This window comes from Lissotriton helveticus, chromosome 7 (genome assembly GCF_964261635.1).
Source record: "Lissotriton helveticus chromosome 7, aLisHel1.1, whole genome shotgun sequence".
NCBI classification, from domain to species: Eukaryota; Metazoa; Chordata; class Amphibia; order Caudata; family Salamandridae; genus Lissotriton; species Lissotriton helveticus.
Window position 1 is genome coordinate 196563518 of NC_136068.1, and position 22842 is coordinate 196586359.

A 22842-nucleotide genomic window follows, 5' to 3' on the forward strand; every position below is an offset into this window, starting at 1 on the left:
TGAAAAGTTAAAATATGTTAAAATCAGAAACAGACGACCGAATTATATCCTAACAATAAGTATGTTACATTCATTCATATAAATGCACTTTCAGATCTTCACTCATGTTGAGACCCATTGGGTGCAAACATTGGAAATCTATAATGTACTTGGATTCCAGTTTCCTGAGTGATAGTTCGAGATTACCACCTCTTATGCCCAGATCGACAGAATCAATTACCACCATACGTAACAAAGTTTCATTTTGCATGTGTGTGTCAAAGAAATGTCTCGCAACCGGGTATAATTTGTTGTGTGAGCGTATAGCTCGCAAGTGTTCTAACACTCTTTTTTTGGCTTCGTGTTTGGTACTACCCACATACCATCTGTTGCAAGGGCAAATCAATACATACACACTGTATGGGGTATTACAAGTGAGATGTTTACGAATAATGAATTCTCTATCACTTCCCGGAATAGTCAGACTCTTACAGCTTCTGCTGTTTTTGCACGCTTTACATCTGCCACAACAAGTGAAACCCCTACGAGTGTCTTTTTTCTTTCCCCTTTCGGTTACATAATTCTGACTCAATTCATCACGCAAAGTTCTTCCCTTGCGGAATGTCATCTGGGGATTTTCCTCAAGATATTTTTTCAAATGCTCGTCTGTGTTCAGAACGTGCCAATGTTTTTTGAGGATTTTACGTACTTCATGTGACTGACCGGAAAAGGTGGTAATAAATCTGACTTTATCTGTCGACTCTTTTGTCTCTCTAGGATGTAGCAGTTCCTCCCTCGTTTTGGTATCAACACGTTGTGATGCTCTAGTGATCACTTGTTTACTATACCCTCGGTTCATAAAGCGTTGACACAAAACCTCCTGTTCCTCTTTGAACCCTTCAGGAGTGCTGCAATTACGCTTAGCACGTAATAGCTCGCCATACGGAATGCTGTACAATAGGTTCTTAGGATGGCAACTAGAGGCTCTGAGGATGCTGTTCCCTGCCGTGCTTTTTCTGAATAGCTTTGTAGTAAGTCTATCCTTTCTTACTTCGACTTTCACGTCCAGAAATTCCATATTAGTCTGACTAATGTGTTCTGTTAAGAGTAGGTTAAGACTGTTGTTTAGTTTGTCGACAAATTGCTTTGCCGAGATGGCATCCCCACTCCAAATAAAAAAGATGTCGTCAATATATCGCAGCCAAAGGGCCACGTTGTCAAATTCTGCACGGCAGGGAACAGCATCCTCAGAGCCTCTAGTTGCCATCCTAAGAACCTATTGTACAGCATTCCGTATGGCGAGCTATTACGCCCTAAGCGTAATTGCAGCACTCCTGAAGGGTTCAAAGAGGAACAGGAGGTTTTGTGTCAACGCTTTATGAACCGAGGGTATAGTAAACAAGTGATCACTAGAGCATCACAACGTGTTGATACCAAAACGAGGGAGGAACTGCTACATCCTAGAGAGACAAAAGAGTCGACAGATAAAGTCAGATTTATTACCACCTTTTCCGGTCAGTCACATGAAGTACGTAAAATCCTCAAAAAACATTGGCACGTTCTGAACACAGACGAGCATTTGAAAAAATATCTTGAGGAAAATCCCCAGATGACATTCCGCAAGGGAAGAACTTTGCGTGATGAATTGAGTCAGAATTATGTAACCGAAAGGGGAAAGAAAAAAGACACTCGTAGGGGTTTCACTTGTTGTGGCAGATGTAAAGCGTGCAAAAACAGCAGAAGCTGTAAGAGTCTGACTATTCCGGGAAGTGATAGAGAATTCATTATTCGTAAACATCTCACTTGTAATACCCCATACAGTGTGTATGTATTGATTTGCCCTTGCAACAGATGGTATGTGGGTAGTACCAAACACGAAGCCAAAAAAAGAGTGTTAGAACACTTGCGAGCTATACGCTCACACAACAAATTATACCCGGTTGCGAGACATTTCTTTGACACACACATGCAAAATGAAACTTTGTTACGTATGGTGGTAATTGATTCTGTCGATCTGGGCATAAGAGGTGGTAATCTCGAACTATCACTCAGGAAACTGGAATCCAAGTACATTATAGATTTCCAATGTTTGCACCCAATGGGTCTCAACATGAGTGAAGATCTGAAAGTGCATTTATATGAATGAATGTAACATACTTATTGTTAGGATATAATTCGGTCGTCTGTTTCTGATTTTAACATATTTTAACTTTTCAGATTTTTGTGGAGGAGTATTGGCAGTCACAATATATGACAATGATTGGTTGATGGATATGATATGACCATGGACTACATGATATCCTGATGCTGAAATTAGGCAGTTCGTTTCAAATATCGGACTACCAGGACAATATGCACTAGCCCACTTGGGCAAAATATATGCGGACAAGCAACTATAGTTTGTTGAATGTGAAATATTTGTGCAACATCAACTTTGATTTATTATGTTCTCTGTTATTCTTTATTGGTGCAACTATATTCAAGAAACCATATCCTTTTCCAGAACTATGGTAGTCATATAATACAGCCCACTTGGGCAATACCAATATTGAGGATTGTTTTCCGTTAACAACTAGGTCCTTGAAACGCTATACACTGCAATGCATAAATTGTTGACGCATTTAGTCAACTCATGGCGTATTGTGTGATGAAATCTTTTCACATGTAGAAAGAATGATTCGAAATAGCATTGCATTACTTGTATATACATGTAATTTGAATACGATGTACAATATAGTGTGTATATATCCATTGCACTCTATGACTAGCCTAAAATGTCCTCCACGTTTACATAGGTTATCACATGACCTGCACGTTGGGTGTGGTTTAGGGAATTTTAAAAATGGTCGTTTGTTGTCGACCAGACGAGCGTGAACAAGCCGTAAAGGTGAAACGCGTCGACTTTTTTCCTGTCTAAGAATAAAGGATTTACTGCATACGCTGGGTGTCCAGGTTGACTTCTTAATTTGAGAGGTGTTTGGAGATAATTTGAAGGCTGGCCAGTAACCTTACCTGGACCGCTCATGACAGCGGCATCGCTCTGACTGGCAAAGGTGGAGTGTATATATATATATATATATATATATATATAGAAATCCGTTTACTTTTCCAATACTCCTACCATTGTTATTTTTGTTATGCCTCTAATGCGTTTCTTTTAGTCTTGAAGCGAATTAAAATCGAGAAAGAGAGTGACAGACAGTTATCACCAAATACCAACTCACCAATTGAAGCTCAATATTTTCTTCCGTTGCCAATTTATATATATATATCTACATGTAGGGGTATAGTTGGGAGTTAAACAACCAAATAAGCAGTAAAGCTACCTGTGCCCTTTTGTGTAAACACGTAAACTATTCCCAGTTCTTTTTCAGATATAAAAATTTAGCTGTATTGAACGATATATAACAATCCGAATTCCTATATATATCACTGTTGTACATGGCAAGATATGTGAACCAATTATGTACATTACACAACAGAATCCCACAGAGGCTACAAATGCCAAAATTCAGGGACCGATCATTTAAACGACTTTGGAAAAAAATAGCCTATTTACAACACAAGTCACTGCCTGAGTTTTAAGTAAAACATTTGAACATGTCCTTCCAACTTGCTCACATTGATTGCGGTATAGGCTTGTAAACAGACTGCGATTTTAAAATGAAATTACTTTGCTGGTGATCCCTCTTCAAATAGTTTGAATACTATGGATGCTTATGAGGAGTTTGCACAGCTCAAACTCTCCCTTCCATACAGGCCGAGGAAGTAATCTAGCACCACTCCTTAAGAAGCTGTGCCACCAAGTTTTGAAAAGAGTGAATTAGAGAATCCCTCTGCTAACTCTTGTTGAGGAAACTATCTCATATCCCCCTGCTGACAACTGCTTATTAAACCTGTCTGAGGTCTCATTTCACATGTATTGCATCAAAGGAGCAATGGATTAATTGCAAATTCACAGCCGCGACACAATGATTTGGTTAGAAATGCATTCTGTACCTGGTTCCCCAAAGCAGGTACAAGCAGCTACACGTCATAGATCCTATTATGTACAAGATTCCTTAATCCTGGACATTTATTTCCATTATGTTTATACTCAACAACTCTTACAAGCTTATACACTGCCAGCAGTGTCGGGTAATACTATACAACTATGCTACTAAACAGACAGCACACTCTGCAGCAGACCCATCTGCTCTGCGGATAACCCACACCTCATATTGCCCCTCAAATTTGTTCTAATTTAAAGGCTGTGACCTGTACATGCTTGCTGTCTCAGTTCAGTGCAAATAATAACTCCTACTGTAAGGTTAACCCCAGTCCTTGTTATTGAAGCACACACTCTGCAAGGCTGCAGTGTAACTTTAGAAGCGTTGCATGGTTACGAGCACAGTTTCAGAAAATGAAGTGTGAGAGCACCCTAACCACAAAGAGAAACAAGCATTAGAAATGCAATCGGGCTCGGATTTATTTGAGTTTGAGCTAATGGCATTGTAAATGCCAATGTATTGTTGCTATGTGTTATGGAGTGTGTTCATGTGGTGTGTACTGCCAGTGATCTCCTTGTGAGTGTGCGAATATTGCACCGTTACTGCCTGTGATGTCCTTCTTGTGAGTGTGAGAAGCTTGCACCTCTGCTGCCTGTGGTCTCCTTGTGAGTGTAAGAAGCTTGCACAGCTGCTGCCTGTGATGTCCTACTCACTACTCTACTCTACTCACTACTCTACTCTACTCTACTCACTACTCTACTCTACTCACTACTCACTACTCTACTCACTACTCTACTCTACTCACTACTCACTACTCTACTCACTACTCACTACTCTACTCACTACTCTGCACTCACTACTCACTACTCCACTCTCTACTCACTACTCTACTCACTACTCTGCACTCACTACTATACTCTGCACTCACTTCACTACTCTACTCACTACTCTACTCACTACTCTACTCACTACTCTACTCACTACTCTACTCACTACTCTACTCACTACTCTACTCTACTCACTACTCTACTCTACTCACTACTCTACTCTACTCACTACTCTACTCTACTCACTACTCTACTCTACTCACTACTCTACTCTACTCACTACTCTACTCTACTCACTACTCTACTCACTACTCACTACTCTACTCACTACTCTACTCACTACTCTACTCACTACTCTACTCACTACTCTACTCACTACTCTACTCACTACTCTACTCACTACTCAACTCACTACTCAACTCACTACTCAACTCACTACTTTCTACTCACTACTCTACTCACTACTCTACTCTACTCACTACTCTACTCACTACTCAACTCACTACTTTCTACTCACTACTCTACTCACTACTCTACTCACTACTCACTTCTCTACTCACTACTCTGCACTCACTACTCACTACTCTACTCACTACTCACTACTCTGCACTCACTACTCACTACTCTACTCACTACTCTACTCACTACTCAACTCACTACTCACTTCTCTACTCACTACTCTGCACTCACTACTCTGCACTCACTACTTTAGTCACCTCACTACTCTACTCACCTCACTACTCTACTCACTACTCTACTCACTACTCACTACTCTACTCACTACTCACTACTCTGCACTCACTACTCACTACTCTGCACTCACTACTCACTACTCTGCACTCACTACTCACTACTCTGCACTCACTACTCACTACTCTACTCACTACTCTACTCACTACTCACTACTCTGCACTCACTACTCACTAATCTACTCTACTCACTACTCTACTCACTACTCTGCACTCACTACTCACTACTCTGCACTCACTACTCACTACTCTGCACTCACTACTCACTACTCTGCACTCACTACTCACTACTCTGCACTCACTACTCACTACTCACTACTCTACTCACTACTCTGCACTCACTACTCTGTGTGCCTGGTGAAAGCGTGCACTGACGGCTGGTGGTGTGTGTATGCCTGGTGAAAGTGTGCACTGATGGTTAATGGTGTGTGTGTGCGCCTGGTGAAAGCTTGCAGTGACGGCTGGTGGTGTGTGTGAATACTCACATAGTGATTACCCTGCATACTCAAACACTGCTTACCCTGCATACTCAAACACTGCTCACCCTGCATACTCAAACACTGCTCACCCTGCACAGTCACACACTGCTTAACCTACACACGCACACACTGCTCACCCTACACACTCACACACTGCTCACCCTACACACTCACACACTGTTAACCCTGCATACTGCTCACCCTGCACGCTCACACACTGCTCACCCTGCAAAGTCACACACTGCTCACCCTGCACACTCACACACTGCTGGCGCTGGACACCAACGTACTGCTCACCCTGCATACTCACACACTGCTGACCCTGCACACTGACACACTGCTGGCCCTGGACACCAACGTACTGCTCACCCTGCATGCTCACACACTGCTGACCCTGCACACACACACACACACTCCTGGCCCTGGACACCTACATACTGATCACCCTGCATACTTACATACTGATCACCCTGCATACTCACACTCTGCTCACCCTGCATACTCACACTCTGCTCACCCTGCATACTCGCACTCTGCTCACCCTGCATACTCGCACTCTGCTCACCCTGCATACTCGCACTCTGCTCACCCTGCATACTCGCACTCTGCTCACCCTGCATACTCGCACTCTGCTCACCCTGCATACTCGCACTCTGCTCACCCTGCATACTCGCACTCTGCTCACCCTGCATACTCGCACTCTGCTCACCCTGCATACTCGCACTCTGCTCACCCTGCATACTCGCACTCTGCTCACCCTGCATACTCACACACTGCTGACCCTGCACACTGACACACTGCTGGCCCTGGACACCCGTATACTGATCACCCTGTATACTCGTATACTGATCACCCTGCATACTCAAACACTGCTCACCCTGCATACTCACACACTGCTGACCCTGCACACTGACACACTGCCGGCCCTGGACACCAACGTACTGCTCACCCTGCATGCTCACACACTCCTGGCCCTGGACACCCACATACTGATCACCCTGCATACTTACATACTGATCACCCTGCATACTCACACTCTGCTCACCCTGCATACTCACACTCTGCTCACCCTGCATACTCACACTCTGCTCACCCTGCATACTCACACTCTGCTCACCCTGCAAACTCACACTCTGCTCACCCTGCATACTCGCACTCTGCTCACCCTGCATACTCACACTCTGCTCGCCCTGCACACTCACACACTGCTGGCCCTGCATACTCACACTCTGCTCACCCTGCATACTCGCACTCTGCTCACCCTGCACACTCACACTCTGCTCGCCCTGCACACTCACACACTGCTGGCCCTGGACACCCACATACTGATCACCCTGTATACTCGCATACTGATCACCCTGCATACTCACACACTGCTCACCCTGCATACTCACACTCTGCTCACCCTGCATACTCACACTCTGCTCACCCTGCATACTCACACACTGCTGACCCTGCACACTGACACACTGCTAACGCGTGCCTTAACTATGCATATGCCTTAAACACGTGAATGCGTGCCTTAGGTAGTTGGTGTTCTAGCTGTCTGAGCAGATGGGCGGGGAGAGGAACCGGAATGATCGCAGCAGGGAGAAGGACCGGGACACAGCTTGGTAAGTTGGGCCGAACTTTAGGGCTCCGGGCTGGGGCGACTGGGGACGGATCTTTACTACATATGCCATTTACAAGAAAATGTGTTGCAAAGGCATGATTGGTAAAGGCATGCGTGGTAAAGACGCGGTTGCTGTAAAGACTGCGTGGTTTAGGCATGCGTGGTTTTGTTATACAACCTTTGATTGGGGAGAAAATCACCATAGATGTACAGTTATTGCTTTGTTTCTCTTTCATGATGAAACCTATGCCAAATTGAATAAAAAGTGTTCTAAAATAAAGTGACATTTGTCCACAGTGGAAAGCACTTTACAAAAAGGTTAACTGGTCATCTTTCAGCTGCTTAGTTCTATATTTGGTCGTTAAACTGGTACTAATGAGGTGAAAATCTATCCCCAGAATGTATTACCAGGTGTAAAAATTACAAAATCATGATGGTATGCTACCAAAAATGTGCTGCATTATGTCGCATAGTTAACCTTTTCTTGCCACATAATTTAGTTAACCCTGCAGTATAATTTGGTGCTCCCCGCCACATAATTCGAGTGGCCCTGCTGATAGTGTCTCCAAATTGCAAGTAACTAAAAAAGAATCCCCCTTCTCAGCCGAAGACCTGTCTGCGTCTCTCGTAATGAATATTCAATTCCTGTCAGTCTGAGGTTCAGAATTATATTTGGATAGCTGTGGATACTGGGATGTTTTTCGCCAAAGGAGTCTGAGCGGCATGAAATGGACAGGATCGAAGCTGGCATGGTCTACACTGTCACTGGATTCTGTGGATGAAAAAAAAAATCACCTTTATTCGCAGTTATCCATCCACAATTTTTTGTCGGAAATCGGTTCCAGGCTGGCCTGGTCTAATATTGTGAGCAGGTGTTTCTAATTCTGGTATTTTAAAGAAAGAAAGAAACGTGGTCTGAAGGAGGAAGGCGCCGTCTCCAGAAGTGAGCATTTTTACCTCACTGCAGTAGAACCCTGCTTTGACTCCCGGGGCCGAGATGTACTTGCAGTGAATAACAGACAGTGCCATTCTCGGCCCGATAGTATCTCTATAAGCGGTGTCATCCACAAACACCTCCCATCAGTCTGAAAACACCTTTACAGCTTGTGCAATGGCCAGAGTTCCCCTCTGTTGACACAGCACTTATAAACCAGGCACTTTCAGTCCCTCTGACAACGTCCAAGCATCGTCAGTTTCCTTCGGTTGGCAAGGTTTTTCGAGCGTTTGTAATGGCAAGAGACCTCCTTTCCCACTAGGGAAATCCATCCCCTCTTGTGACCTGCAGGCAGTTTCCGCCGTGGTTGACAATACCTGCTTCACCGTGCAAACCACGGCCACTTTATGTTAGTCTGACCAGCACTCTCTGCTGAGTGCCGGGCCCTGCAATTGCCTTCCCTTCGTCGAGGCCTGCCACCTCACAGACAGCACTGACCAGTTTGACAATGTCCTTACATCCCCTGGGCGTCCCAGCCAGGAGATGTCGGTCTCACAGTGCGGATGTAGTCCTCGCATCCCTCAGACGGGTCCTGGCACCGAGGAGACATCTCAGATGTCAAGCCTCCATCCATCACAATGCGGATAGTCTTGTTCGTCTGCGCACGCACAAGGCAGACGGAAAGCAGCACACCTGCTACAGAAAGCGTTCATAACAAAAGCCTCGCGGTTCATGGCACCCGAGGGCCTCTTTCGGGGGAGGAAGCAGTGCTTTATTTGCGCCGGTGTGGCGAACCGGCACTCGTTTTAAAACACCAGGACACTTTGTGCTTGCACTTACATTTTAGTGTCGATTGTTAACACTCCAAACTATTTTTTATTTTTTACTGCAGTATGTAGGGCCTGACGAAGGGGGGCAGGGGGAGTGTTATCTGACACTTTAAGTTTACGTTAACGCACAATACTGCGTTTAAATGGCTGCTCTGATTGCCGCACCGTTGGCCCGCCACATCCGCCTCATTCCAGTGGGTGGATGGTGGAATAGATTCGCAGGCTCAGGATGTCCTTGTACTTACTCCGTGCACAGTGGAGTATTGTTTCCTTTCCGAAAGCCACTGCCTCGGTGCCCTCCTGCACGACCCATTCACCGCCAGAACCAACGTGTGGTATTGATGCTCCCGCTCCCCAAACGAGATGCCTGGGTGAGTGCACGATCTCACAGAAGCGACCCGGCAGAGAACAGTGCTAGTGAGTCGAACATGTTCAGGAACATTACCGGTCCACCAGGCACACAACACTTGCACCAAGAAAAAGTGCAGGATTAATCAAGACGAAATGGTATGCGGTAAGATAGTTATGCATGTGTCACAACCTCTGGAATCTTTAAACAAGCAAAGAGTTGTCAAGAATTTTCAGAAGCTAGTCTTTATTACTAACCCCCCTCCCCCTTTATCTAACCCCAGGGCCAAGCAGTACGCTGGCTCGCGCCAAAGTCAGGGAGTCAAACAGCTGCCTTGATAAACTGCGCACCCGAGGAGGCCTTTCCGTATACACCGAGCACATGATCACTTTTATGATGCTTGAATTGTTATGTAACATTATGTGAGCGCTCCTCCAGTCACGGCATTCCTTCTAGTAAGCTTTGAGACTCGATGCCAAAATAACACTGGCGAGTTAATAACAAGAACTGGAGCCGTAGCCGGGGGCCGGTGACCAGAACCGTCACCGCCGCCGCCGCCACAGCCCACCACAGCCCGCCGGCAAAGGAGAGAGCGGAGTGCAGCAAGCGGTAAGCGGAGATCGTAGCATCACTCGTACCCGCCACAACCACCGCTAACTGTCCGCCGCGGCCGTTCTCCCGCCAAGCAAGCCAAGCGGTGCAACTCGGTGAGCAGTGAACGGCCCCCCACCTGTAGCTACCTGTAGCTGCCGCCAGCATCACAGAAAAGGAAGCTGCGCGCAATGAGCGCTGCAGATTTGTGAACGCGCCCGGCCATCTGGATTCACTAACGGAGGCACCCTGACAGCTCCTAATTAGAATTAATGTACTTCTTTGCGCGAGCACGCACGAAATATGCCTCAAAATGGCGGAACAAAACTACATTTACCCTATCACTTCAAGCCTATTAAAAAGAAAACACAAGGAAGACGAATCACTGGCCACATGACATAAAACGCTAAGGAATGTCTGGAATTTCTCTCTCCAAGGCCCTCTTCTTTTTTTTTCTCCTTTAACATTAGTTCTCTAACTCCTCCCCTTTCAGGGGATGGAGTCCGAGCCCTAAAAACACAGGACAGTAGTCTACTTCATTAGGTGACAGAAAGAACATATCAAGATCAAACACACACTTAAAAGAAATAATGTTTAACCAGAACATCAATAACAATATAACGTGTCGCACATTTCTAGTGTATACCATTACTTTCCCTAACACATTTTAAAATTAAACTACCTTTGACAAACTTTTTATCCAGGAAACTGTCTTAATTGCTTATTCTGTTATTTATTATGGTAGATTTTTGCTCCTTTTCTCTTCTTCTTTCCCCTTTTTTCTCTTTTCCCTCTTTTTTCTTTTCTTTCTTTCCTTTTCATTCCTTCCTTATCAAAAAAAATCCTTTACAATGCACTTGTATTAAGTATGGTTTTATGTCATAGGGTTACTTTGCTACTAATGTCCTTCAACATATTCTTCAGCTGTTATCATTTCCCACTATTATTGATTTTGTACTGATGTTTTACATTGTTGTACTCTTTTAATAAAGCATTTTAAGCTCAAAATTAAACTAAAACTCGTGGTTATCTTTGGAAGATATTTTAAAATCTAGTGTAGTATTTGATACATATTTACAGATAAACTCAAGCTTCATAGTACAAATGTGTACGTGGTTGTGTGAGAAATGTATGGAATTGCAACTATCGCATCTGAAGTTGTCTGGAGAGGAGGCAAAATAATAAAGTGGCAATCCAGAGGCAAGAGGTAGCCCGCGTTTGAGGCAGCCTCTTTCCCGGTGCAACCAATCCAGATTGAGATTAGCTTGGCACATGCACAACGTCCATGTGGCAAGTTATTTGTTAGAACAAGGGCAAGTGTTTAGGCAGTCCAGGATTAGAAAAACTACATTAGACTTTTATGAACTTACCATCTCAACAATCAAGATGAGCAGCTATTCTTTTTTCATGTCAGACCAGGGGCGGCTCCTCCGTTGGCGCATCGCCCCACTTAAATACCCCCAGATCATGAAAAATAAACTGTCAATTAGTTATCATTTTATTTTTCATCCCCAATCCCGAGCAGATCATCAGTGACAGCAGCAGGGATGTACGTGGACTGCTAAATGCACTGTTTAAAGTGCGCATGTCTTTTTGTCCGGCCGTCTTGTGACAGCCAGCCACACATGCGCACTTTAAGCATCTCTAACCCAGCTGTCTTAAAACGGCTAAGTTAGAGCATGTTCATGCCTCCACATCGCTGTGGAGTGCCGAGTGAGGCCGCTCCTTCCAATCAGGGTGTGACTCTCATGCTGATGAAAGCAGCGCCCTGATTGGTCAAATGTGTTTCCTGGTAGCAGGGCTGCAGACGCAACAAGGACAGCCGGAGCGAGGAGGTTCCCACCCTAGGAGATGCCAGCTGCCACTGTGTCAGACTTTGGACCAATCCAAACTGCCTTTGCAACAGTATGTCAGCTAAAACTTTTGAATCCCCGCAGGCTTGAATACTGCTTCCCATTTTACAGAGCGGTCTCACTTTAGCAAGCTGCAATTACCATGAGCACTAGTTGATGTGTCAATCATACTGTACGAAACTTATTGGAACATCATCTGCAACGAGCTTTCTTTAGAGTGAACCAAGATCCACCATTTAATCTAAAAGTAAATGTTCTTCTGTCAAGGGATCAGATTCTTTGGGGTATCCAGTGTGGTCAGCTGTACTAACAAGCTTTGGTAAATGCAATAGGTTTCGGCTATGTGATTAATAATATTTTTTTTGTGTAAATAAATTACACTTTTGTGAATGCGCCATTAATCCAAGCAGGTAACTGCTAGAGACCTCAACCAGGTGTTTTACTAATGAGCAAACTATGCATATTTTTGTACCTCTCCTTGGCAAGAGCGGGAGAGAGACACAGACACAGAGGGTGGACAGAGCAACAGTAAGAAAGAGTGAAAGAGCATTAGAGGGGTGCATTGGGAGAGCGCTTTGGGGCTACCCCTACTAGAGGGGCAGATCTTGCTGCAGGTCAGGATGGAGATAGGTTTTCAGGGCTGTTTGTGGGTGCCGGTGCTGGCAGAGAGGCGACGGCTGCATGCCAGAGTTGAAATCTTTGTACCGCTTTGTTCGTCATAAGTTGGCAGGGTATGCTCAGACGTGAGTCCCTTGCTCACTTTGCCACTGAATTTAAGCAAGCCTGGCTGATGACGGCTGAAATGCCAGAAACCGGTCCTAGGATGCTTGTTTCTGGTCCAGGGAAGGCATGGCTTGGCAGTTTGGGCTGGACTGTTCCCATGAGGCACAGGGTCAGACTGATTTGCATTTGGCCATGTCTGAACTGGGGTGGCAGAGTGGGCTAAAGAACGGTGATGGTTTAAACCCAGATCTTTTGACTGGGTGTGAGTGTTCGGTTGGTTCAGATGCTCCGTGCATCACCACCCCCTTTTGTACCGCTTTGTTCGCCATAAGTTGGCAGGGTATGCTCAGACACGAGTCCCTTGCTCACTTTGCCAGTGGATTCAAGCAAGCCTGGCTGACGACGGCTGAAATGCCAGAAACCGGTTCTAGGATGCTTGTTTCCGGTCCAGGGAAGGCATGGCTTGGCAGTTCGGGCTGGACTGTTCCCATGAGGCACAGGGTCAGACTGATTTGCATATGGCCATGTCTGAACTGGGGTGGCAGAGTGGGCTAAAGAACGGTGATGGATTAAACCCAGATCTTTTGACTTGGTGTGAGTGTTTGATTGGTTCAGATGCTCCGTCCATCACCGCCCCCTTTTGTACCGCTTTGTTCGCCATAAGTTGGCAGGGTATGCTCAGACGTGAGTCCCTTGCTCACTTTGCCAGTGGATTCAAGCAAGCCTGGCTGATGACGGCTGAAATGCCAGAAACCGGTCCTAGGATGCTTGTTTCCGGTCCAGGGAAGGCATGGCTTGGCAGTTTGGGCTGGACTGTTCCCATGAGGCACAGGGTCAGACTGATTTGCATATGGCTATGTCTGAACTGGGGTGGCAGAGTGGGCTAAAGAACGGTGATGGATTAAACCCAGATCTTTCGACTGGGTGTGAGTGTTTGATTGGTTCAGATGCTCCGTCCATCACCACCCCCTTTTTACCGCAGAGTTGAAATTCATGGCAGGAGGTATGCGAGCCATCAGTTTGAAAGGCAGTGGGTTCTGCAGGCGGAGTTGATGTGCATTGGCAAAGCTGAGCTTCACTGCTAGTGGTGGGATAGTCTAGGGTGTTGGTATTGATATGACAGGCTTTGCTCTCAGGACGTTTTCTGTGCATCATGCAGCACAGTTGCTGCCTCTAGGCCCGCTACAGCTGTATAGGGAGGGGCATGGGCGTGGCTGTAGGATCAGGGTTTGATGGATGCCAATGTAGCTAACAGTGCCGAAGATTCTTCTGTACTAAGGGGAGGGGCGCTAGCTGAAGGAGGGAGGCAGGGGGGCGAAGCGAGGGGCATACTTTGCAGAATGAAGTGTATTTTTACAAGTCCCTTTACATATCTGGGTCTCTGTGGTGGCTTTCCCATTATGATTGTGTTTCGTGTTATGGGCAGCATTAGCAGACCAGCCCTTCACTTTATAGGGTGAATATTGTGTATGGCAAGTGCTCGGGTTTCAGTGGCAGGTGCAGGCCTGCACAGTGTCCAATTGTCATGTTGATTGCATCTCGGATAGACTGCATAAGCTTGTCTTTGAACAAAGGTGAAACCCTATGCGGAGCTCCCGGCACTGTCATTTATGCTTACATCTATCCGCTTAAAGCAGAGCTTTCCCAAAAAAACAAAGCCATATCACAAGTCAGTCAGTCACTCAAGCTTTCCATCGCCTTTTTTCCAAAGGATACAACTCTGGTTGCTTGTGGTGCTTGGAGATTGCATACTGGGCGCTAGGTTATGGTTGACAGCGTAGAAGAACTGAAGTGTTGTGAATTCCCTTTGCCTCCAAGGCCTTTTGCGTGAGAGTACCGAGGGCGGGGCTTAGGGCTGAAAGCAAGACTTGGCGAACGATGCATTCCAAGCCTCGTGGAAGAAATGAAAGTTACTGCGCGGAAGCAGAAACAAGAGTCACCAGATCGGACAGCAAAAGAAAACTTTCTACTAACCAATCAAGCCTTCGAACAGAAATCTAAGCACTTTAAAAACAAGCACAAGCGCTGTGCAGGCAGAACCTCCACAAAAGTAGATGAAAACAGTACTTGGGCTGTTGAACACTGATAAGAGAAGCACATGAGAGAAACATGAAATAGTATGCCACAGCCAATAGAAACGGAAGAAGGGTAAGAGGCAAGCACGCCAACCAATGAAAAGAAAGGGTGGGATGAAAGCCCCTTTTGAGAATTTATATTAAATACAATAGATTGCATGAGTGCTGTGAAGGCGAAACCTAAAAATCATCAGAAAACATATTTCTAAATGTCAATAAATAAGGGGTGCTTGTAATAAACATTTACAATACTCCAGACTAACGCCACAGACTAAGTGGGTTTAATGTATCCAAACTGCTCCTACTTCACTTTTAAACTTTTAATTGTTCCAAGTTAATAGACTTTTTTTGTTATCTACATTTACTTGGACTTTATGTTCTTTATCTTATCTCTGAATTGCATGGTGCTAGTTGAGTTCGACTTCTCTAGCACATTTTGCCAGTCTTAATCAAATCAAAATTAAGATTATAAAATGTAGGGGGGTCTTAGAGGGCATTTTATGTCACCTGTGTTGTGGGCCCAGAGTATTGTAGAAGCGCAGATAGATTATATTAATCCTGAAATGTATTTTCTTCCTGTCGGATAATTACCCGATCTGCCTTTCTATGGCCCAAAAATAATGAATGCAAATTACCCAAGGATATCCTTTGAGAGTGATGAATGCAACCATATTGCTATCCACTGACAACCCTTGACTTGCAAGTATCACCAACTAATTACAGCAAGCAACAGGGAGAAGCAGTTCTCCCTGTAAAGTCACCTGCTACTTTAGAAGCAAGACAGAATTTCTAGCTGATGACTGGAAAACCGAGAAATAAACACCAGCATTAACACAACCAAAGGAGTAAAAGGAATCTAGATCACGGTATTTTCTGGCACTGTGCATCAGACCTATGTTAAAAATTGGGTTTTTGATTAAGGGGGATGAAAAACCCTTCTCAAACAACCACAATCCTCGCCAGGGAGAACAGAACCACAAAAGCCACTAATTTAACTTGTGCTTAAACCTCTGGTGGACTGACACAAAAGCAGCTGTGCTCGACTTGGAGGCACTGTGTTAAGTATTTATTCAGTACACAAACAGTAATACAATCCACCAACCAGAAAAATCCCACACCAATTTAGAAACCTAGAGAAAATTTTAATAAAGTATTCAACAAACAATAAAAATCTAATCAGTAGAACCAAAGATTTGCAATTCCAAAGATTGAGGAAAGTATAGCCACAAAAAGCACAAAGCGCCACTCACAATCATCTGGTCATGCTAAACCAGGAGAAAGTCATAAGTTCAGGCCGATGGTGCAGGAGCGCCTGCTTTATACAGGGATCAGGTTAGTCTTGCTAAAAGTTACCAATAGTCTGGTGCAAATGGTGTATTTCGCAGTGGAGCAGGCCACAAGAAGAGCGTTGAAAATGGTTGTTGATGTAGAGCGAAGAGCTAGCCGAGCACCGTGGGTGGTCGTCGCTTTAGCGTGAAGCTCCTGTTGGACATTGCAGATGTGTGTTGCCAGTCACCGCAGGCGGTTGTCGCTGTTGCATGAAGTGCAGATCTTGCATAGCAGATCGTCGCTGCCGGCCACTGTAGCATGAAGAGTCGGGTTCACAGAAGCTTTGCATTTGTGGTCATTGCGGCCGGCAATATCTCAGCGCTAACAGGCTGATTCACAGTCACGAAGAGCCAAAAACTTCAAGATTTCTCCATTTCTTCACAGGAGGAGCTCAACTCATGCCAGCAAAGGACCAGACCAGGGAAGGCACCTCTTAGGGATCAGGACTCCCTCCAGCAGAGGTCAGCAGAGCTCAGGCAGGTCCTGACAATTCCAGTGCAGCAGGTCAGCCGGGCAATTGCAAGTAGGCCCCTGGAAGTTGTGTTGTGTTCCAGTAGCTCAGAACAAAAGGTTAGTCACCTCACCACTGGAGTCACTCTGGTAGTCATGGGATGAAGCAGCAAGACATGCCTCAAGCTACAGGGCTCCCCTCTGAGGGTACAAGGCAAGCTTGAAGCAGCAGTCCTCTAGTAGCAGCAGGGCACTCCTTGGAGGTACAAAGCAGGCCTCAAGCCGCAGAGCAGTTCTCTGAAGTACATGGCAGTCCCTCTGAGGGTCCTCCGCAGGTCCAATAAAGAGTTGTTCTGATGGTCCAATATTTATGTGCTGCCAGCCTTTGTAGTGGGAGAAACTTATAGGCCCTTCTACACCTGGTTTCTGGAAACTTACCCCTTCCGCTGCCCAGGCTCCAAGAGGGCTAGGGTGACAAAAGACTGGTGCGAAGGTCTTTGTGAGTATGCTGGAAGAAGCTCCTTGAAATGCAATTGGGAAAGCTCTGCCCCACACATCCTGGTGGGTTGGCCCATCCTGCAAACACAGTCCATCTTTGTTTCACTGTTTGGGAGGAATACACAAAGGCCCAGTGCCATGCTAATCACAGTCATGCCAGGACACATGCTTTCAAGGACCAAAAGGTTAGGACAAAAAATGCCAAATTTCCAACAGTGGCATTTTGAGAACTGTGACTTAGAATTTGACTTAACCATTTAAGACATCTTTAAATGGCAATTCGTTTGAGATCAAAAATGACATTTCTAACTGGTCTTAATCAATAGTTGGTACTTATTAAATATAATACAGAAGCCCAATGTTATGCTATGGGAGAGGCAGTCCTTACAGTATTGAAAAACAAATGTGTTTTTTGTTCACTACCAGCCAATGTAAAACTTAAAAACACATGTCCTACGTTTTACATACAATGCACCATCCTCCATGGGTTGCTTAGGGCTTACTTTAGAAGGGGCCTATATGTATTTTAAAATGTTTATGCCTGGCAAAGGGTTTATTTTGCCTGGTCGAATTGGCAGTTTAAAACTGAACTACAGCATTCAATGGCAGGCCTGAGAACTTTTAATAGGCTACTTTTAGTGTGTGGCACAATGAGTGCTGGGGAATAATGAGTGCTGCTGCACACTAGTAGTATTGAATTTACAGCACCTGGGTACCTGTGGTACCATATCTGTGGGACTTACAAGTAAATTAAAGGTACCAATCAGGTGTATGCCAATTGTTCCATTGTTTTGGTGGGGGGAGCAGCAAAACCACTTTAGACCTGGTTAACTGTGGTAAAGTGCACAGAGTCCTAAAAGCCAACAAACACAGGTTCAGAAAACAGAGGCGTGAAGGCAAAATGTTTGACAGTGACCCCGCTGAGAGGGGGCCAAGTCCACAAGATTGTCTTGGTTACTATTTATTTTATATAATGAGATTAAAATTAGAAATGTGCAGTAGAATAGTTCAATCCTTTTATGAGTTTCAGCCCCCTTTAAAACATGCCAAACCACGTCAAGGGTCTTTCTTCAGGACTTAAAAGCCCTATCTATTAAGATCTCACAGTACATGACTTCCAGCTCACTAATATGCTGTGCTTCAAAGCCAACATGAATGTCTGCCTATTTTCAAACATGCTCTACAGGGGTATGACTCATCAGAGTATGCCAGCAGCCAGGAAACTCTCAGCAAAACACTACACTTCAGAAAGTTATGACGAGAACTCTAATCAGTGCCAACACAGTATCTGATTTCTGTACAGCATATGCAACTGCCACAGTTTGTGAAAGAGCGGTGTTGTCTTCTCCAGGTGCACTTTAAGGACAGACTGCATGTGTAGGTAGAAGTGGACTTGGTGGGAGGGTGTCCTGTGTGAAAGCACTGGCTGCCGTAATTGACGACCAGTGTGGGCTCCATTACTTTCACAGGGGATGTACCCTGAAGCTAAGAATCCATGTACCTCAAGGCATCTGTATTATATTGTTAAACACTGTATGCATGTCACACCTACCTATCCTGGTGAACCCTCCCAGAGAAAAAATTGAAGACTAAAAGGCTTGTATATATGGTGGGGGTTAGTGCTGAAGAGTAAATAGTTCAAGTTCAGGCGGAAAAGGGAAGATGTCTGCAAAGAGAAATGCGGTTTTACTTTGCGGATATGGCCTAGTAAGAAATACCACACTTTAGCAATGTCGACCAAAACAGAAAACCATCCACGCAGGATATGAAGTATCCAGGGAAAACTCTTGTCAAGTCAACCCGGATAGAAGATAAAGAGACAGCTGAGAATTATTTAGGACTAAAAACCCTAGTAAATTCCACTGAGAGGTGAGATGAAAGCAGCAGATAAATACTTGGGCCTCACCCCAGTCAGAGGTGCCCAACTCTACCTCAAAGTTGGCTGAGAGAGGGTGGATAAGATGTACTCATGCCTCAATCCCCCAGTCAGCTCTTCCCAGATATTTGATGAAGAGGGGGATGAAGATTAGTCACGCCTAAATACCCAATTGAGGTACATCCATAGGCAAGGAAAATGCATTAGTCGCAATAGGTCTGTATGGCGCCCGAGCAGAGGCCCTTCCTTCCATAGTTGATTGTAGTCATGAAACGACAGTTTCTGGAGGAACTGTACATATCGCTTCAACTGTCATCCATTAAGAGGGAGCACCAGTCAACTCTTCTTTAACTCTTCTTTAACCACAAGTTCCAAGGAGTGTCAAACACAACCTTGCACTCCTTTCCCAAAAGCTGCTGTATGTGAATGATGGCCTTAGAGAGCTCCTGTTGTACCTGTGAGTTTGACACAGGAGGAGCTATAGAACGAGGTGGTAACATGGCCAGCCTAGGGAACCAAAATCATTGCTTGCGAAAATGCTCAAACCAGCTTCGCTCCCTTCTCCTGGTGCTTTCTCTCGCTTCCATTCTCTCTCTCTCTTTCCCTCGCTCTCTCTTTCCCTCTCACCCTCTACAAGTCTGCTGCAAGTAACCTAAGGGGCTGGGAAAAGTAACAGAGGCACCAGGGACGGCCCCAGGCTTTCAAAATCGACCACCAGAGGCCCCAGCCAACCGGGGAAATGCTCAGTGGAATAAATGGTCTGTCCGGCCCTGGAAGGAATGTTATTATCTCTCTGGCTGAAGCGATTGATTGGAGTTCAGATACTTATTATCAGTTGATGCCCACGCTCTAGGCGGTTCGAGACTCCAACCTTTCCCCTGAACGTCCTCAACCTCAGATGGCCATCTTTAGTCATTCACCAAGACACCGCGAGAATGACAAGTGACATCAAGAAGTGGCCCAGAGCTTCTCGGAACCGCAGTCGATGAATACGCAATCACAAACCCTATTCACCTTTCAATCATGCTCTTGATTTCTCTCCATAAAAAGAGCTGGCTGCTTTTTCTCTAGTGCAGGTTTTGTAAATACCCAAAGAAAGAGGATGTAGGCTCTCAGGACGAAGGCCTCTGTCACGAGTCTGCGGTCTTTCTTTGTCACTGCAGCGATGGGGAAGTCAAGGTCTGCGCGGAACGTCTATTTCACATGAAAATTATAAATTATAAAAGGAGCGCGCGCTCGGTTAGAGTGGCAGGGGTGCTCTTGCAGAACCTACTCAAGCAGGCCTTAAAAACTCATAAATCCCAGGCAGCAAGCACTTGTTCCTAAAAATACACCGACAGAACGGAAGTTTCGGCATTAACCTCGTGTTGACATGCACTTGTAATTAGCTTTCCATACTTGGCGTTGCAGGGAGCACGAGGTCACGTGCCAGATTTAGCTCGAGCGCAGCGCCAAGTGGACCGAGAAGAGACAGGTTCATAAAGAGATTAAACCCGGATTATAGTGACTCGTTAGGGATAGGAGTGTTTTTATTTTTTTATAGAATATGTGTGTATGTGTGTGTGTGTATGCGTGTGTGTGTGTGTGTGTGTGTATATATGTGTGTGTGTGTGTGTATATATATATGTGTGTGTATATATATATGTGTGTATATATATATGTGTGTGTGTGTATATATGTGTGTGTGTGTGTATATATATGTGTATGTGTGTATATATTTGTATGTGTGTGTATGTGTGTGTATATATGTGTACATATGTGTATGTGTATATATGTGTATGTGTGTGTGTGTATATATTATATATATATATATATATATATATATATACACACACACACACACACACAAACACAATATGAGGGGAGGGCATGCCAGCATCAACACAGTAAAAAACAAAACGCACACGAACAGAACACAACCCAGTCACCCAGTACAAACTAGAATCCCTTTACACAAAGAAGACATCTCGGAGCAGATGGAACACATTTCCACAAATACGGAAGTCCCACACCCTTTTTTTAAGCACGGGGAGCCCTATAAACAGATTTGACAAGTGTACTCACCGAATCGGTGTGAAATGTTTCCTGACTTCAAAGGCACGGGGTCAGGGCGCTCACGGGTCGGCAGGGAAGGCGGCGAAGGCTGGGCATGGCATGGCTCCGAAGGGCTCGCACCCACACTCCTGGCGTCTTTGTTGCGAGTCTCGGAAATAATGCTCCCACTTGCTCCAAACTTCTCCCTAGTGCCGACCGTGCACTTCCAGCCTGGGGTGGGCGGCTCCCGCGGCGAGTCCCTGTTTGCTGTAATCCAATGCTCGGCCCGGTGACGTCACGCGGCGCTCACTCAGCTGCCACCAGGCGCTGCGCACGGGAGAGATCCGTTTCCTCCGCACAATGTGCCTTGTTTAGTTTGGCATTGTAATTCCACCCCAGCGCAGTCACGCTGGGAACCCCAAACATCCTTCCTTCAATTTTAATCAGCCGAGTCTGCCGGACAATACGAAGTTTCCTATGACTGTGCCCTGCGACAAAGGGGTCTCTGCCAGGCTGCCACCTGTTCCGCGGTGCCCGCTGCCGGCGAGGCTTGCGAGGCTGGATTTGCATTCGCTTTCATCTTGATTTCCCTATGTCAGCCGTGCAGCTGCACTGGGAGTGCGAATTGTTTTCGCGTGCTAAATGCGACTAAGGGGGCCGGCCGACATGGCTGGCTTGCACTCAAACGAACACAGCTGAAAACACTAAAGTGCTATAAATGCACACTTTTTTTGAAGGCTACAACACTACGGGGCTTATTTACAAGCCCCTTACGTCGCCTGTACGTCATTTTTTTACCATGTTACAAAGTGAAGCCCCTACCTCTCAAAAGTAGTGGGATAAAAACGTGGTGGCCCCTAAAAGGAGCACGGCCGCAGACGTGCAACAAGTAATACTTTGGACAAGGTGTGGCCTATGTAATTAAGAGTGTGGCTTAAAACAGGTCTACTAAAACCCCTGGTTTAACACAGTGTGCTCCTGGATCAGCATTTCTCTTCATTTCTTCATGAGTTTTCTATAAATGGCCAGATCAGTAAGAGTGCACTGTCCCTGTTGGTGCTGGGGCGCACCTTTACCTACATGCTTTGAGCTCTTAGTACTGACAATGCGCTGCTCCCAGGGCCGCCGCGAATACTTGACAGGCCAACTGAAGCAGGTCGTTCAACTTTCACAGTGCACGCAGCACCCAGACTGCCAGGAAACAGAAACCGGCCCTGGCAAACTGCTCAGCCGGCTCCCCCTGGGGTGAGGGGGAGTGCAGCTGAGCAGTTTGCGAGGGCCGGTTTTGACCGATTTTGTTACAGGGGCCCGATATTGCCGGCCCACGGTAACAAAAGCGCCCCCCCAGGGGCCCAAAACAGGCCCCCATCCTAGCGGCCTACTGGGGAAAGGCCCAGTGCCCGCTATGGGCAGGCTGGCCCTGCAGACTGCCCTTTCAAGGTAGACCAAAACACTTCCTGTAGGTGCGTGCGAGTGAGTGACTGTACCTGCCCATAGGGGGGTGGCTGTGGAGATTCTTGATACCCTCTTCCCTCCCTCCAGAGAGGTGTCCTCAGTGGCGATTAATTGTGCACAATCTCTTTTAGGTGAACAGTCAGTGAGACTCCTAATGACCTCTTTGCCTCTGCACCCTTGTAAATACTATGCCGCGGGCGCATAGGCAAA

At 45.7% G+C, this 22842-nt stretch overlaps 1 protein-coding gene across 5 annotated transcripts in view; it reads right to left on the reverse strand.

Moving 5' to 3' along the window:
* PKIG (cAMP-dependent protein kinase inhibitor gamma) overlaps positions 1-22842 on the reverse strand; it is a 539969-nt gene that overhangs the window by 102557 nt on the left and 414570 nt on the right. For 2 of the 5 annotated variants that reach the window (XM_078651935.1, XM_078651933.1), the window contains exon 1: positions 21208-21606. The exons of the other annotated variants lie outside the window; for them this stretch is intronic. The gene's annotated coding sequence lies outside the window, so the exon portion shown is untranslated. Of the gene's footprint in view, positions 1-21207; positions 21607-22842 lie in introns of those variants that run through there. 5 annotated transcript variants of the gene reach the window in all.